Here is an 18136-nt window from a genome sequence, read left to right on the forward strand (position 1 = left end):
ATTGAAAGATTCTGGTGTGCTCCTACCCATAGAGGAGGCTGAATTCTGCATCTATACGAGAATCACCTTACCTCCTATATCACAGGCAGGCTTTTTTCTTTCCCTTCTCTACAACAGGTGTGATGATTGAAGCATTCCATGATTCCCAAAGCAGAAATGATAGCAGAATTGCCTCAAAGGATGCCTCCTGTTGCATCTCTGCATGAGTCATGGCTCTGCTCTTATCTATTTGCCGCCAGAAGGCATGTTTAGAATAACGGCTCATAACACAGGGTGACCTCCATGGAGGGCAGGTAAGTTGTTGCTTTTCGCACCAGAAATATTTTCCGATGCAAGAGTGCTTCCAATTTTAATTCATAAATTGCCTCGGGTATCAGACATTTGCAATGCACAGACTCATAAGAGGAGAAACCAGGGCTCATTTCTAGGGGGAACACACAGGAATGCAGTTCCAGCAGTTCCCCAAAGAGGTCACATGTCAGGTAGCCCCCCCCACCTGACTCTCGGCCATTTTGGACCCATTTTGGCCTGGATTGGGGCTGAAACAGCCCAGATCAGGCCTCTGACGGGTGGTGGATCACTCTCCTGCTCATCAGCAGCCTGATCCTGACCATTTTGGGCCCCTTTTCAGCCATTTTCAGCCCCTTTTTGCCATTTTAGGCCCAATTTCGGCCCTGAATGGCCAGGATTGGGTCCAAAACAGGCAGAATAGGTGATGTGAGGGGTGTGTGGCATATGCAAGTCAATTATATTAATGACACACTTCCGGTGATGGCAAGAGGCATGGCATATGCTAATAAGGCATGCTAATGAGGGCCAAGCTACACATGACGAATGACACTTGAACAGCAAGTGTATTTCTCCCTGTTCACTTGCCCTCCACTCAATCCACTTGCCATTCAAGTGTCATTCGTCATGTGTAGCTTGGCCCTGAGTTATGCTAATGAGTTCCTCCAGCTCTTTTTCTACGAAATGACCCCTGGGAGAAACCATGCCTGAGTGCCTGGAATGGAGATGTGTGCAGGCGTCTGTCTCCGGTTAAAAGATCTCGGGTGTTGGGAAACATTTTCTCTGCTTGAAGCTCTGAGCAGCCAATCAGAACAGACAAGGCATGGCTGAGCTGACTCGGACAAGGCAGCTTTCTATTTGATGTTCATTGGGCTTGTATCCAGCTCTCCAGTGTGGAGACGGCTTTTCTCTCATGGGCCACACTGGACCAGTAAGGAATGCAGACTCAGGGCACAGAGAAAGCTTAGGGTTGTCAACTGCAGCTTAGGAAATTTCTAGAGATTTAGATGCAGTGCCTTGGGAAGGCATTGGGGAAGGGGTGGGAGCTCACTAGGGAAGAGATGTCATAGAGTCCATTCTTCAAAGCTGCTGTTTCCTTCAGGGAATTGAGCTCTGTAATCTGGAGATGAACTGTGATTCCAGGAGAACTCCAGCCTCCCACCTGGAGATTGGCAACATTGCAAGAAGTAAATATTGTCAAATGGCATGCCTCCAACATAACCACGTAAGGGATATGATTTTGCCTTAGGTAGACCCTGCAGAAGTTGCCTCCTTGTGCTGCTACTCAGAGGTTTATGGAGATCCCCCCAGAATTGCAACTGATCTCCAGACATCAGAGATCAGTTCCCCTGGAGGAAATGGCTGCGTTTGGAGGGGTGGTGGTCTATGGCACTATACCCCACTGAGTTCCCTCCTTTCCCCAAACCCTGCCCTGCCCAGGCTCCACCCCCACCTCTCCAGGATTTTCCAAACTTGGCGTTAGCAACTCGACAGTTGATGGACTTCCATGGATCTGTCTCGTCTCCTTTTTCAAGATTAAAGATGCTTGAGAACCTGGATGCAGAAGATCTCAGGTTCCATCATAGGAATCTCCAGCAAAACTGCTTTCAGAGAAATATTTTTTTCTGCCTAAGAGCTGCTGCCAGTCAGAGAAAACAACACTGAACTAGGTGAACTCAGTATACGGCAGCTTCATATATTCAACGCATCTCGTTGAACCAGTCCCTCCTCTTCCCCTTTCCATCTCGTTTGGGGTTTTCTCAGGCTGCGGGGAGAGTTCCTTGTTAGTTCCATAAGGCACATTTGGGGACCAGCCATGTTTTCCCAGGCGATGGGGCTCTGACAGACTTCATCTCCCTTGCCTTTGTCGATTTCGGCATTGTCACGCAGAACAAAGCAATTAATATGTCTTTAATTTGCACCTAACGAAACAGAAAGAAGGCATTTATGCTGTGTGACATGTAGACAATTTTTTCCCTCTTTAAAAACAAAGTTTCACGCTGTGACTACAATTAGCGTAATTGTCAGCTCCTCTCTTAAAAACAAATATGTATTAAAGGAAAAGCCAGCACTGTTCCCTCCTCTGGTGTGAAAATGAGACAATCAAAATCTATTGTAATTACCACAGTGATATTATAATTAGCAACGATTAAGTTATTCCATGCTGCTTTTTTTTCCTCTTGGCAACAATTAAAAAAGTATATATCTTCTTTCTGCACATTACCGCTGATCATATTACCTCAATACATGTTGAGGAACTAGATAAATTAGAAGTAATTTTAAAGCAAAACTCCGTTAAAACATATATCTTTCTATATAATGGGTTTAACCCTTCTTATGGCTTAGCGCTCCCCCCTAACATCTGTGTAAGGCATCTCTATTAAAATATCAGCTGGGCCACTGAACAAATACACTTTTCAAAGGATAAAGAAAGGGAAAGGACCAGTTTTTCGTGGCTTTAATTGACCTATGTTTATTTATGAAGCAGACTATTTTGATTTATTGAGAAACTTTCACAAGGTCTCGGTTTTCTAGTCATTGCTCAGTAGTTTAACTATTTACCCAGTTGTAAGGCAGCCTGTTATGAGAATTTGGCTGTACATGGATGGATGTTTAGATTTTTCCTAACAAATGAAGATAGCATTCTCAAGTGTAAATATTAGGCTTGGTTGTTTTTTTTAAAAAAAGATTATTTAAAGTTTAAAAATTATTTGCTTACATTTCATTTAATTATGGCATTATTTATTATTTGTTTCAGTGAAGAAACCAAAAGTATACATTTGCCTCTACCACCCATCACTGTCTGAAGTGCTACCTGTGGTAAAAAGTAAAATGTTTTCCTCCATACCTAGCAAGTAGCAATAAAGAACAAAACATTTCACACGAACAGGGCCACTACTCGTATAGAATCAAAGCCCTCTGAGAGCCATAAACCAGCAATATTAGTGTAAACTTTTTTTGAGTCAGAGTAATCCTCTTTGGTGGCAAGATGTGTGTAATATACTGGTTGGAAAACATCCTTTTCAGTTATATATTTGATTATTCACTCTTCTCCCTCTGTCCCTGTCCACCAGGCCACACAGCCAGGTACCAAAACAAAGGATAGACTAGAAAATCACTGAAGGTTATTCTGTCTCATGGGTGTTGTTTTTTCTGGAACATGAATTTCTATTATTAGATACTGATTTATGAGGTAAACAATTCTGTGAACTGGTAAACTGTCGTGAGGTTTCTGTTACCTAGCTTGCTAATTTATCTTGGTTTACTTATTTACGAAGCAAATAGCTGACATGAAATGGCCATCATTTACCGTTAGGTATTTATTTATGAGGTGAACCATTCTGATTTGCTAACTGATAAACTATTTACCTATCTAGCTAACATGAAAGCACCTTAGTTAAGAACATAAGAACATAAGAACATAAGCAAAGCCATGTTGGATCAGGCCAGTGGCCCATCCAGTCCAACATTCTGTCACACACAGTGGCTAGAAATCCAGTGCCATCTAAAGGACTGTCAGTGAGGCCAGGACACCAGAAGCCCTCCCACTGCCTTCCTTCCAGCACCAAGACAACAGAGCACCACCTCCCCACAAAGAGAATACCATCTATCTCCTGTGGCTAATAGCCACTGATGGACCTCTGCTCCATATATATAGTTTGCCTTTATTTATTGATGAGATGGACTATACTGAGATTTTAGCTGTCTAGTTAACATGGAAGGACCTTAGTTTACCTGTATTGATTTATTTATGAGGTAAAGTATTTTGATTTGCCATATAACCGATTATGAGGTTATATGTATCTATATATAAGCTGTATCTAGCATATACTCACTAGTTTACTTTGGTCTGCCCTTTTATGAGATAACTATTGTAAGGTTTTAATTATCCAGCTCACTCCAAAGTGTGTGTGTGTGCACACGTGCAGAGATACCCCTTCAAGTCACAGCTTCCCAGCAGGGCAAGCTTTTTCTAAAAGTGATAGCATTATAATACCAAAAATCTCTTCTTGAACCTTCACTACCCCCTCCAGATGTGAAGTGCTTGGTTTGGCAGCCCTCCAGGACTAAATATGGCGAGACCTATACCCTAGACTGATGTAATTTTCGTTCCCTGTTAAGTGCTTACGTTTAAAACCATGCAGCGGCAGAGCAGCAAGCCTCCCGTTCCCTTTTGTGTGCATGTCAGCAATGTTAATCATGTCTCCCTTGGTATCTTGTCTCTGAAGCGAACTCCCATGCCTTTCATTCGTTGAGAGGGAAATCCTTTCTAAAATCTGCCTCCTTCTCAGCCCCAGCATGGGGTACTTCAGTTGAATCTCATTAGAGGTGCCGAAAGTTCAAAAGGCCAGGTGGGATAAGACAATGGGGAACTTCATTGGTTCTAGTTTGGCAAATAAAATAGCCCTTTATTGAAGATACATCAGGAGAGAATGAAATGGGAGAGTGGGATAAACAGTGTAGAATCTATGATGCCTCAACAGAGTGGAAGAGAATGAAATTCAACAAGTAGAGCAACTGTATGAAAGGAGGACAGAAGGACTCTTGTATTTTAGGATAGTGGGCCCACAACTTTTTAAGAGCCGGTGTGTGGGACTTCAGTTTGGATTTGGACCACATAATGGAATGGGGGGGGGAGAGCTTTAAGACATCCCTTGCAGCTGTCTTAAAGCTCCCCCCCCCATTCCATTATTTGAAATGGCCCCACAGAAGTTGCTTTGCTGAAGTAAACAACAGGGCAAATGGCAGCTTCATATATGGCTTTGACCATAGCATCTTGTCTGGCTTAGACTGCAGAAATATGGCTGAAGCTGAATAAGTAGCGCATCCAATCTTTTCTATTTTCTTTAAATAACCTGTCTTTCTTGCTGGCTCTGTAGTCCGATTACACAATCTAGAATGGTGCTATTAGACTTCACAAGATGATTAATGAACAACGCAATAAGGACTCTGATGATAAAACTAGAAAACAATGCAAACAACAGGCTGTCTAGTCCCCCAGAGTCCCCCAACTTTTTGACCCTTTGGGCACCTTTGGCATTTTGTGCGGGGCTAGTGAGCACCACCCCAAAACAGTTGCCAAAGGAGGCAGAGCCAAATACAATACCTCCCTCCATGCTGTGCAAAAAGGAAGTGAAGGAAGAAAAATAAACAAAGGAAAGTGCAGAGGAAGAAAGGAGGGGAAGAGAAAAGGAAATAAAATGAAGGAAAGCCTAGTCTTGCATTGAAAGCAAGGTGATGCTGACGATAATAGTTGCAGTAGACTATAAACCAATTCCATTATAGTGGCACTCCCTTTCTATTAGAGTTCTAATCCATTTATAAAAATGCCCTCCTGAACAATTTTGGTTTTGCCTGATCTGGAGAATGATAGAAAAGTAATCAATGAGGAGATTTTGGTCTAAGTAGATAATTCAGTGCGGTGGGATTTCTCCCACATACAGGGCCGGCACCAGTGTTTCTGGCACCTGAGGCAGCTTCAGGGGTGTTGGTGCACATGTGCTTTGCGTGCATGCGTGCACCTGGATGGCATGATGATGTCACTGCATGTGATGTCATCATGCGGGGCAGGGATGGTGCATGGGTGGCCTCCCAGCCCTCCTGTTCAGTTGCCCCACACCACCCTGGCCGCCTGCTGCACCTGGCCTGCAGCTGTGTGCTAGCGGTGGCAGTAGCAGCATCACAGAGCAACTGAGCAGGAGGGCTGGGAGGCTGCCCGCTCAGCTGCCCCATGGTGCCGCCGCCAGCACGCACTCCTGGCCAGGTGCAGCAGCTGTGGGCCAGGCGCGGCAGGTGGCCAGGGTTGCGCATGTGCATCCTCCCTCCAGCTCAGTTGCTCTGTGCACCACCCTGGCAGCCTGCCATACCTGGCCCACAGCTGTGTGCCAGTGGTGGCCATGGCAGCAGCAGCAGCACAGAGCTCCTGGCTGGGCACAGCAGCATGGGGCAACTGAGCTCTGTGGCGCGTGCCCCCGCCCAGGGTGCCCCCTCCACCACCCCGCTCGAGGCAGCTTCCGGCCCAACTTCAATGGGCACGCTGGCCCTGCCCACGTAAGTTACATTGGGCAAAAAAAAAATACTTTCCTTTTTTCTTTGATGTTCTGTGCGAATTTTCTCCAGCAGTGGCTTCTTCCATTTCTCGGTTTAGTCGCATGGGTGATGTCAGTCAATCAAGGATCACATGGTTCAGTTGGATGACATCACTATTCTACATAGCCAATCACATATGACTATGCAATAATATCAGTGAGGGCAAATCAAATGAAAAAAAAATTCAGGGAGCTTAAAAAATATTTTTAATGGTGAGCATTTCCTGGCATCGGTAAAAATGTTCACAAAAATGGCACATAGCTTCCGTTATAGTCAGAAGTCAATTTTGGGGGTGGGGATGGGGCCAGGAAGCTGCTCAACTGATTAGCGCTCTTTTGCCTTGGCTTGTTGGTAGAAAAAAATAGAGTTTGGCGGGTGCTGTCTTTCTCACCTGCCAAAATTCCCTGTAATAAAATAAATATGTCCTTTTTGAAGCATATTGGTCCAGCACAGTTCTTTTTTTATCTCTTAGGACAAACCAAAAACCTCTTTGCCAACTTGAGAGCAACACTTGCTGGGTTTTTTAGACATCCTTTCATTTAAAGTTCCTATTCCCTTTGAAAAGACTTCTCTGTAATTTAACGAAAGGAAATGCACTCAAAACACAACAAGCCAGTGTTTTACTGTCATTTTCTAACACAACCCTGTCTCTGCTAAAACAGGCCCTCATCTGCTTTGAACTTGCATCACTGCTGATTTGAAATTCTTCGTGCCACAAAAAACCCATCGTGTCCCATGCTTTCAACTGCAATGAAGCCAACTACTTTTGCCCGACGTAGCTGAGAAGCTCTTTCCTTACTTTTGCTCAAGTCAGACTCCTGGAAACTGGGAAGCAAAGAGGAAGGGGATATGCTTAAAACAAGCAAGAAAGCAACAGGAGTTGAATACCACTGTTAAGAAAGAGAACTGGAGTTCTTTATTAAACACCACCCACCCTTTCTCATATGCACTGCACGGACTAGAGTTTCAAAAGTTATGGGTTGGATGATGACTCTTTTGTACTAAATACAGAGCTTTCATTGGAGGAAAACTCACAACAGAAGGTGATCAAGATCAGGTGGGTCATCAGGTCCTGTAACTAATGAGGATGTTCAGAAAAACATGGGGCAAGCTAACTTTCTCTGAAGCCGTGATTCAACTGCCATTCTTCAAGTTGGTCTACTGTACCAGCCTTATCACTGGAACAGAGGTCTTCAGCCAAAGTTCTGGCGTGCACACATACACACAATTAATGCAAGAACTCATGGGCACTCAATGAAATTGCTGAGCAGTCGGGTTAGAACGGGTAAAAGGAAGTACTTCTTCACCCAAAGAGTGATTAACACATGGAATTCATTGCCACAGGAGGTGGTGGCAGCTTCAAGCATAGACAGCTTCAAGAGGGGATTGGATAAACATATGGAGCAGAGGTCTATCAGTGGCTGTTAGCCACAAGGTATAGATGGAACTCTCTGTCTAGGGCAGTGATGCTCAGTATTCTTGGTGTTTGGGGGGGGGCAATCAGTGGGAGGGCTTCTAGTGTCCCTTCCCCACTGGCAGACCTCCTGATGACACCTGGTTTTTTGGCCACTGTGACACAGAGTGTTGGACTGGATGGGCCATTGGCCTGATCCAATATGGCTTCTCTTATGTTCTTAATACAGGGCCAACTCTTTCTTTATTACCCATTCACTCTATCCATCTTTCTCCACTCCAACTTCTCCTTCTGCTCATCTTCATTCCTATGGACCACTCCCTTTTCTAACTCGCCGTACTTGGAGTCCTCACACAACAATTCCAAGAGCCTGGTCTTCTTAGATTGAAGATTATTAGGGTTGCCAGTTATGAGTTGGGACATTCTTAAAGGTTTGGCTGTGGTGTTGGGGGGCATATTTTGGAAAGAGAGAAAGAGTTAAGCAGGGATGTGATGTCACCTTAGGACTTCCCTTTCTCCTAGAGGGTATAGTATCCCATATAGTCCACCCTCCAAAGCTGCTATTTCCTCCAAGGGAACTGAACTCAATAGTCAGTTGTAATTTTGGGAGAATTCTGGGTCCCACCTGAAAGGTGGTGACCGTACAGAGTCTTTGTAGGTTCTTTGCTCTTTAGGCCCATCCACATCACTTTATCACCTGGGAAGTGTGGGTAATGGCAGCTAGAGACACTGTCTGGTCTCCCCACTCCAGAGCCTCTCAACCAGGCCTCTATCCTTCTTTCAGCTTCCAAAGCCCAGTCCAACCTTGGATCGGCCTCGAATTGTCCCTCCTGCAGACCTCTCCTAGCATGCCATCCAGTTTATAATCTGTGAGGTATTGCACTGTGCCTCCCCAAATGCTTCTATCTCAGCATTGGCACCTTCCAATTCAAGCCCTCCTTGCTTTGTAGTCTGAAAAAGAGTTTACGCAGCTGAGCTGTGGCTTCAGGCATGCTGTCCTACACATTGTCTTTTGCGTTACGAACAGACACCTGAGCCTTCAGTAAATAATTTAATTTTGCCATGCAAATTATGCTTATTCAGGCCCTACTGTTCCCAATTGATTAGCGCATTAGCATTGATTGCTGGTGTTCTTGGCTTCCCCCTCTGTGATATTGGAAAGTGAGTTGACAGTGATTAAATAATCATTTCATCACCAGGAGTGATTGAGTTTATCTAATGCAGTGGGCTTACCTTATGCAACTAGTATTGAAATCCGAACTCTTATAGAATTATACTGATGGATGCCCAAAGATCTGAGAAAGATAGCGTATCACAGGTGGGAACCTGTATTCTGAGCATTGTTTCAACTGGCAGAGCACAAAATGTGTACTATCTTTGAGGTGGAAAATGCTTGCCCCAGGAGCTGAATTGCGGGAAACTGTGTGGAGTGGAACTGCAAGATGGGTGTGAATTCAGGCAAGAAACAGGCCGGTGATGCTATAGACACACCTTCAGTTTTATTACTGTGTATTGTAAGGAAATTCACTGCATTGTTCTCCGTTCCTGTAATTCTGCTTTATTGTCTCTGTGGTTTGTATTATATTGTTCTTACCATGAAGTTTTTAGCTGTAATCTACCTCTAGTATCAGCAAAAAAGGCAGACTATACATGAAATAAATGAGTAAATAGCGGCTCACTTGAAACCATTCTAATTTGTTCTTTCTTCGCTTGCTCAAAAAGATCTGGAGAATGACTGAAGAAATGCAACTCTTTGGGCACAGGCTGCGCTTCGACAGATTTCGTTTTTTTGTTGTCATGTTATTGTTTCAACTACTTAGAGCATCGTGGGTGACACAGATGTGTGACAAATGAATTGACATTTTTTTCCTAACAGTGCCTTTAGCAGAGAAGCCTCTGTTAGCGGGTGGCATCCCTGTGCCATCTTCAATCTTGTAAGGAGCATCAAAGCCACTCCATGTTGTGTTACCCGTTCTTGTTGTCATTTCCTGCAAATTTCAATCAAGAGAGAAAATTAAAGGCATAAAACAGCAACCACTAACAGTGCGATCCTATGGAGAGTTACTCCAGTCTAAGGCCATTGACTTCAATGGGCTTAGACTGGAGTAACTCTCCATAGGATTGCACTGTAAAGGTATAAATATGTGGAAAGGATGGTTGAAATACCTTTCCCTCCCATCCTTGCGGTATTTGGCAAGTTTTGCCCAAACTCTTCAGGCTTCTCACAAAAACTCCTTGGATATTTTGCATCAAGAGGAACCTCAGCAATCAACTTTAACAAACAATTCCATACAACCACCCACCCAAGAAAGCTGCCATTTTGTTTCATTCCAGAACTCGCTCTCGGAAATAAAGCACCTTTACAAGCCCTTCATCTAAGGCAATGGCAAACCACCTCTGTTAGTCTCTTGCCATGAAAACCCCACCGGGGAGGGGGGTTGTTGTCATAAGTCAGCTATGACTTGAGGGCACTCTCCACCACACATGCCCTATGTAAAACAGAATGTGATGGTCCTTTCCACATCTCCTCATCAGCCTATTTTATAACTTTCAGACTTTCTCCCCATAATACACTTGCCCAGATCTAGATGGTGCAGGGAAGCCCAATCTCATCAGATTTCATAAGCTAAGCAGGTTCAGTCCTGATGAGAACTTGGATGGGAGACCACCAACAAAGTCCACCATATCTCTGCAGAGGCAGGCAATGGCAAACCACCTCTGTTCCTTTCCTGCCTTCAGAACTCTATGGTGTTGCCATAACTTGGCTGAGACTTGATAGCACCTTTTATACACACACACACACACAAACTGAAAAGGACTGAGCCAATTGATGACAAAGTGCAGCTTAAAATCTTGAAGGCACGTAAGAAATGTCTTGTTCATTTATTCATTTGTTCATTCATTCCAGGCTCACCTTTCTACCAAAATGGACCTCCAGGTGGCACTGAAAGAACCTTTTAAAATAATTTAAGTGAGTTGTACCTGTGAAAGAAGGGTTAGATCTGTCTGCTAAATATTTTGCTAAGCAGAGATCACCCGTGAACCGTGAAACGCAGCCTAATACATCAAAATCCTTTGCTTCTGGAAGTCAGCTACCAGTGTGGTGATGAACCTAATCCTCTAACCTCAAGGTGTGATCTTTTTTTTAAAAAAAAAAACCCTGACTCTGTCTTTTAAGCATCCCATTACTGTAAAGACATTAGCTACCGAACTTAATTAATAAAATCAATCACAATTTATCCTTTTGTCGTTGACGGAGTCAGCGCACTTATTTTTCGTCAGAGTTTTCCTGTAATTTTGACATTAATGGAGACTGAAAATGGGCTGGTGATTTAGAATTTATTGAATACAGTAGCCTTTGGTATGCATAATAAGGTTGCCTTTTCATCGAGGGGGCCAGGGTGGCAACCTAAAGCCACAGTCCAAAGCTCCAATAGTTTATCTCTGTCACAAAGCCTGAGATGAAAATGCATAGAAACCGTTGAGAACAGCTTTGATTGGAATCAATCCAGCATCAGCTAGGAGTGGCCATTTTGGGAGGCAGAACTCTGTTGTTGAGGAACTAAAACACGAGAAAGGTCACTGGACCCTAAAATACACAGAAATTAGTTGGGGAGTGGAATCTCAGGAAGTAACCCTAAGCATGTCTCCAGGGGTCATTTCCTAGAAAAAGAGCTGGAGGAACTCATTAGCATAACTCATTAGCATATGCCATGCCCCTTGCCATCACCGGAAGTGTGTCATTGGCATAACTGATTTGCATATGCCACACCCCCTGACATCACCTATCCTGGCTGTTTTGGCCCCAATCCTGGCCATTCAGGGCCGAAATTGGGCTCAAAATGGCAAAAGGGGGCTGAAAATGTCCGAAAAGGGGCCCAAAATGGTCAGGATGGGGCCACTGCTGAGAGGGAGAGTGATCCACCACCCATCAGAGGCCCGATCCAGGCCGTTTCAGCCCCAATCCAGGCCAAAACGTGCCCAAAATGGCCAAGAGTCAGGTGGGTGGGGCCACCTGACGTGTCACCTCTTTGGGGAACTGCTGGAACTGCATTCCTGCACGTTCCCCTTCGAAATGTCTCGATCAGAAGTCCCATTTTGTTCCAACAAAATGGAAGGAAGAACGATGTGCAGATTTGATGGAATGGAAGAATAAGCTATAGGAATATGCATCCATGGCAAAATTAACATTTTACATACATAACAGGCCAATCTCAGAATTCCAAGGGTTCTCAGCCTTTTGGCTAAGATCAAGTGTATTATCTGTTCTTATCAGTTTAATTCTAAGAAAAATAGGAAGTAGTTTTGAATACATAGTTGAAAATTAAGAATAATTAAGAATAATTATTATTTAATATGAAAATAGAAAGATATTTAAACAAAAGTGGAAAAATTAGAAATATATATAGAAGCAAATTTTATATAGATATATCATTTAATTGATGATAATATGATATAAATGATAGTTTAGTCATTGTATTATTCTCTTATAGGATCTAGATGTTGTGTTTAGGTTTATGTATGACCTCAATGATTATTGATGACTGCAGTAGTGGGTGATTTTAGAGATACGATTTACATGATTGTATGATGTAGTTCATGTTTTATGTGTTTGTTTGAGTTTATTATTTGAAATAAATAAAACACTTTTTTTTAAAGTTCCATTTTCTGAGCCAGCAACCCCTACTGCATGTGAGGCAGGCAAACTGCTCTTCCCACACTCACTTCTCCTCCAAAGGGGGCTGAGGCTGGGGGTGGACCGGGAGGCAGGGCACTTTTCCAGCTCTGTTTTTGTCTCTCAATTTATAATAATAACCTTCAATTTATATACCACCCTTCAGGACAACTTAATGCCACACTCAGAGCGGTTTACAAAGTGTGTCATTATTATCCTCATGACAATCACCAAGTGAGGTGGGTGGGGCTCAGAAAGCTCCGAGAAGCTATGCCTGACCCAAGGTTACCCAGCTGGCTTCAAGGGAGCAATCTTATAAATAAGAAATCTATTCTCTTCTCATATATGGAAAAAGCACCACTGTTGCCTAGTTGTCCGAAGACTGGTAAAATAGTATGAAAGAATGGCGCTAGTATGAAAACACCTGTAATACAGTGGTTACAGTGTCAGACTAGGATCTGGGAGACTGAAGGGAGACTAGGATCTAGGACCTCAAGTTTGAATCCTCATGTTACCATGGAAGCCTGCTGGACTAGTTACCTTGGGCTATGCTCAGATAACCTCCCTCACAGGGCAGTTTGTTGTGAAGATGGAGGAAGGGGAACTATGTTGTAAGGTTCTTTGGGCCCCCACTGGGGAGAAAAGCATGGTAATAAATAAATAAATAAATAAATAAATAAATAAATAAATAAATAAATAAATGAGAAAACCTTAACGGACAGAGAAGACCAAAGCCCACAGAGACCCATAATGTTCTAGATGGTGCCTACTCACATTAGATTGTGAAACCTTCATTTTCCAACTTGATTTACTGGCTGTCGGTATAGAGAAAGGATCCGGGGGCTTACTGATCCTTCTCCTGTGTAGATCAGAAGCACCGGTGTTTAGCTAGCAAGCTTTGGAGTTCAGCCATTTTTGTGTGTCCTTTCAGATGCTTGGACAGTGGAGAGTACTTCAAGGTTGGGCCTTCATCGGAGGAGAAGAGAGGAACCCTTAAACAATTCATTGCCGCTTTGAGGGTTAATATCGTTGGAACTTATTGACAGTATAGCTTAGTGTCCACTGTGTCTCACCCTTTTCTGGTAATAATTCTATGGAACCTCTTACACCAGCATTAACACTGTTTCCCAACACTGGGAAAGGCCTTACTAGTTGCCTGTTTTAGAGTACACCAGGCCTGCCAAGCCACCTGGTTATGGTGTGGGATCCCCTGCCCTGAGCTCCTGTTGCCTGCTGCCACTCAAAATGGTGACCCAGGGGGGGGGGGTTATAAAAAACTCACAAGCATGATGACATCACTTCCAGGAAAAATCCAGAAGTGACAGCAATTCCTAGAGCGACCACTATCGTTTCTGGGTTTTCCTCGGAAGTGACATCATCACAATCATGATGATGCCCCCCCATCTCCCCTCTCCCAACCCTAGAGTTCACACTACTGATTTTGATGGACCAATAATAAGCATGAGAGCTTCCTATATTCATCTATGTACACCAAACCAAGTAATACCTGAAAGGAAGATTAAGACTTTCCCCCCTAAGAGTTCCAACAAGAACAATGGGGGGAGGGGTCCACCTTAAATTCATATAGAAATTACAGTTATATGTGGTAATAAAAACCCTTTTTGTGTATAAGCATGGTGGGGATAATCTTACATTCGAGGTCATCTTCCTTTCAGGGGAAAAACAAAATCTAAGCAAGTGAGGCCTGGAGATCTCCTGGAATTAAAACTGACCCCCAGACAACAGAAATCTGGAGAAAATGACTCTAAAGGAGGGTGGACTCTATGGCATTGTGCCCTACTAATATCCTTCCTCAGGCATCACCCCAAATCTCCAAGAAGTTCCCAAACCAGAGTTGGCAAACCCGCTAACCAGTCTTCAACTACAATGAAATTCTAAGCCGAGTTATGTGTGTGTGTTATATGCCATCAAGTGGTTTCCAACTTATGGAGACCCTATGAACTAACCACCTCAACAGACTTAGAGCCAAACTACAAGTGACGCCTGACACTAGTTGGACACTTGTCAGCTTCCCTCAAGTTTTGATGGGAAATGCAGGCAGCTTGGCGGAATGTTGGACAAGTGACAGTTGAAAAGACCAGGATGCCTACATTTCCCATCAAAACTTGAGGGAAGCTGACAAATGTCCAACCTGTGTCAGGCATCACTTGTAGCTTGGCTCTTAGTCAGATTTTGCAAACTGGAGGCTGTGGCTTCCTTTATGGAATCAAGCCTTCTCATGTTGGTCTTCCTCTTTTCCAACTGCCTTTCATCTTCTCTAGCATTATTGTCTTTTCCAGTGAGTCTTGAGGTAACCAAAGGACAATAGCCTCAGTTCTTTCATTTTAGCTTCTTGAGAGAATTCAGACTTGATTTACTCTAGAACAAACTTATTGGTCTTTTTGGTGATCCATGGTATCCATAAAACTACTCCAATGCCACATTTCAAACGAATTATTTGAAATGTGGTATTTCTTCCTGTCAGTTTTCTCTCAGTAAAGTTGTCTCAATCTAGATCCTTTGAAGTCAGTGGGCTTGGAAAGGCTTAACTCTGGTTAGGATTACATTGTTAGTTTCTTTATTGGACAGGATAATGTTTCTTTAAACGGAAGTCACTCTGGTGATCTTTTTTCCAGAACATAGCCAGAAACAATTTTCCTTTCTTTTCCGTAGAATTATTTGTTTTATTTTTTTTCCTTCTCCTGACACAAAAGCCAACATTTGGTCATTTTTAACTTTCCCTCTATAACACTGATGGATTACATGTTGAATGGGTATTGGGTTTTAGTTAAACATGACAGGGGGAGAGATTTATGAGTAGCAGCCACAGTGGTAGTTTGAAAGGGCCTACTAAATGCTCTGGCGCGCAGCTGTGCACTTGCTGTGTCCCTCCGTGGCAAAGAACCCTGCCGGCTCCATGTACACTCCACTCTCATTATGGTCTGCTCTTCTTGAAAAGCTGAGTGTTAACAATGATATAAGGTTTCTTTCTTTGGCATTTCAAAGTAAACAGGACTCAAGGAGCAGACTCATGTCACGATTGCCGTGCTAATGAGGACGAATTATATTCTAATCAGGTTCCCCCCATTATTAATGTGCTGTTATCCCTCACTCCGCTCTTCCCCCCCACAGACTCCCCTCTTTGTGTCCCACAGAAAGTTGAAAAAGAAACACAAGGGTGGAGTGGGTCTCTTTCCCCCTCCCAGCACTTGTTATCCCCATTAAGGAGTCTTTTACTCTATTTAGTATGGGCCTAGGTGTTAAACAGTTTAAATTCCACCCTCTTTCACTGCTGGGGGATGAATGGCACACAAGAACGGTTACCAACCAGTGTGAGGAAGGGTATTTCAAGCATTTATTCACACTTTGTAGCTTATTTCGACAGTTTGAACAGTTCCCTTACTTGTGGGGGTAATCAACATCCATTTCTTGATCAGTTCCACAATGAAACTGCTGTTCAGTTCAAAAAAGGTTCTCTGTTTTTCCAACGAAAATCCCTTATTCCTGTTTCTTTTTAATGGAAAGACAGAGATAAAGCATCTTGCTGTTTTGTTTTGTTGTGAAGATGATTTTGCATTATTTACATATTTCTTTATTTGTAATATTTATTGATAGAAATGGGGGGGGGGTTAACATAAAAATGCTTCCATAAACAATTTTAAAAGAGTAGTGAATGTGCATGAGATTATTTAAAGAAAAACATACACATTAAACAAATGACTGGGCAAACAGTACACTTTCAACCCGGCACATGAAATTTTACAAGAGGAGTGCTGTGTAAAATACTGTGGGAGGGCATTCCGTAATCAGGAGGCCATCAAAGAAGGCCCTCTTTCCAGTTGCTACAATCTTGGCTGCTTCCACACACATTGGATAATCCACTTTCAATACTCTTAAGTGAACATTTGAAACTGATTTTCCATGTGTGGAACAAAAAATCCACTTCAAAAGGATTGTGAAAGTGCATTGAAAGTGCATTATTCAACGTGTGTGGAAATGGCCTAAATCTCAGAGCAGACCCTTTAGGGGTTCTATTACCCCAGCAGAGAGAGGTCATCCCCTGTTCCCCCCTTCTGTTGCCCACTGCTGCTCAGAGTGGCAGCTGGGGAAAGAAAAAAAATCCCAGGGCATCATATGTGGGATCACATCACTTCTAGTAAAAAATAGAACTGACATAGGGTAGTTCTAGGAATCACCAAAACGTTCATGGTTTCACCATAGTTTCTGGCAATTCCTATGTCACTTATGTTTTTTTTTTCAAAAAATGGTATGATGCCACAGCTGGCATTGCACCCCCCTATATCCCCCCTCACACCCTTCCTGCAAGTTGCCAGGCATTGCCTGGCAGCCCTAAGACCCTCTGATATGAACTTTAACTTGCAGGCAAGATTGTATGGGAGCAGGAAGGTTGTTAAATAGCCACAGGTTGGTTAGTGTTTTACAGGTAAGAATTAGCCCCTTAAATTGTGTTTGGAATAGGGTTGCCACCAGTCCTGGCTTGGGAAATTCCTGGAAATTTGGAGGGGGTCCCTGGGGAAAATGGCATTTGGGGAGGAGAGGGTGCTCAAAGCAGATATGATGTTATAGAATACCCTAGGAAGTTATCATTTCTTCTATTGGAATGGATTAGTTATCATTCCAGGAGAACTCCAGGTCACTCCTGAACTTTGGCAACTCTAGTTTAGAAATAAATTGAGCTTATCTAGAGTTGGAAAAATGGAAATTAACGGTGATGTACATGATCTATATTGTGCTCAAATGGGTACTATTTAGAGATGGGCACGAATCGGGAAAATTCCAAACCGTGCGGTTTGTGGTTTGTCACGTTTCATGAACCATAAACTTTCACAAACTTGCCCGTTTGCAAACTTTTTTGTTCAGTTTGTGAAAATGTCACTTCCTGGTCAGCAGAAGGTCTGCAGAGAGCCCATCCCCCCATTGCTTAGGGAAACTGATTGATTGGCGCCAGGCTGTCTGCAGTGACAAACCGAACTATGAACCAAACGAACTGGGCTAAAATTCATCACGGTTCATGAGAAATGAGCTCTCACGAACCACCAGTTTGTGAATCACGAGCTGGCCCGGTTCGTGATGGACTTCAGTTCGTATTTCGGTTCATGCCCACCTCTACAAATATTTAAAACTTGATTGTTTGGGTACATCCACAATATTGCAAACATAGGCCTTTTCCAATACCTCTACTCAAGAAGTCAAACCAGGCCACACAGACAGTGAACTTGAAAAATATATATTTTCCATCAATTATCAATAACATGATATCCTAGGGGTGATACAACTGGAAAAAGGGAAGGACATAAAATAATTGTGATAGCACTTAGAAATAACTGCACAACCTCAGGTAGTTTTGACCTCCTCTGAACCCATTTGGCTTCCAAGGTCAATTAAGGCAGCTAAATGTCAAAACTGATGGCCGTGGAAATCACTCTGGCCGTGAAAGCTGATCGATGGATCCACGGACTATAACTACATTTGGAAAGATCTCTTTCTTCTGCAGAACAGTAAACCAGCTATGATTTGTGTGATGTCATCGAGTGGCTTCAGGGTTTTTTAATCACCTCTAGAACAGCAGTTATGCTTAAAGCCATCAAAGGGACTCAAACCTAAGTACTCTGGCTTGAAAAATCTGAAGATCATAACCCTTGTGTGTA

At 43.1% G+C, this 18136-nt stretch overlaps 1 pseudogene; it reads left to right on the top strand.

Moving 5' to 3' along the window:
* The first annotated feature begins 12016 nt into the window (after positions 1-12016).
* Positions 12017-12120, top strand: LOC129345865 (U2 spliceosomal RNA; annotated as a pseudogene).
* Positions 12121-18136: the final 6016 nt, after the last annotated feature.

This window comes from Eublepharis macularius, chromosome 18 (assembly GCF_028583425.1).
Source record: "Eublepharis macularius isolate TG4126 chromosome 18, MPM_Emac_v1.0, whole genome shotgun sequence".
In the NCBI taxonomy this organism is placed as follows: domain Eukaryota; kingdom Metazoa; phylum Chordata; class Lepidosauria; order Squamata; family Eublepharidae; genus Eublepharis; species Eublepharis macularius.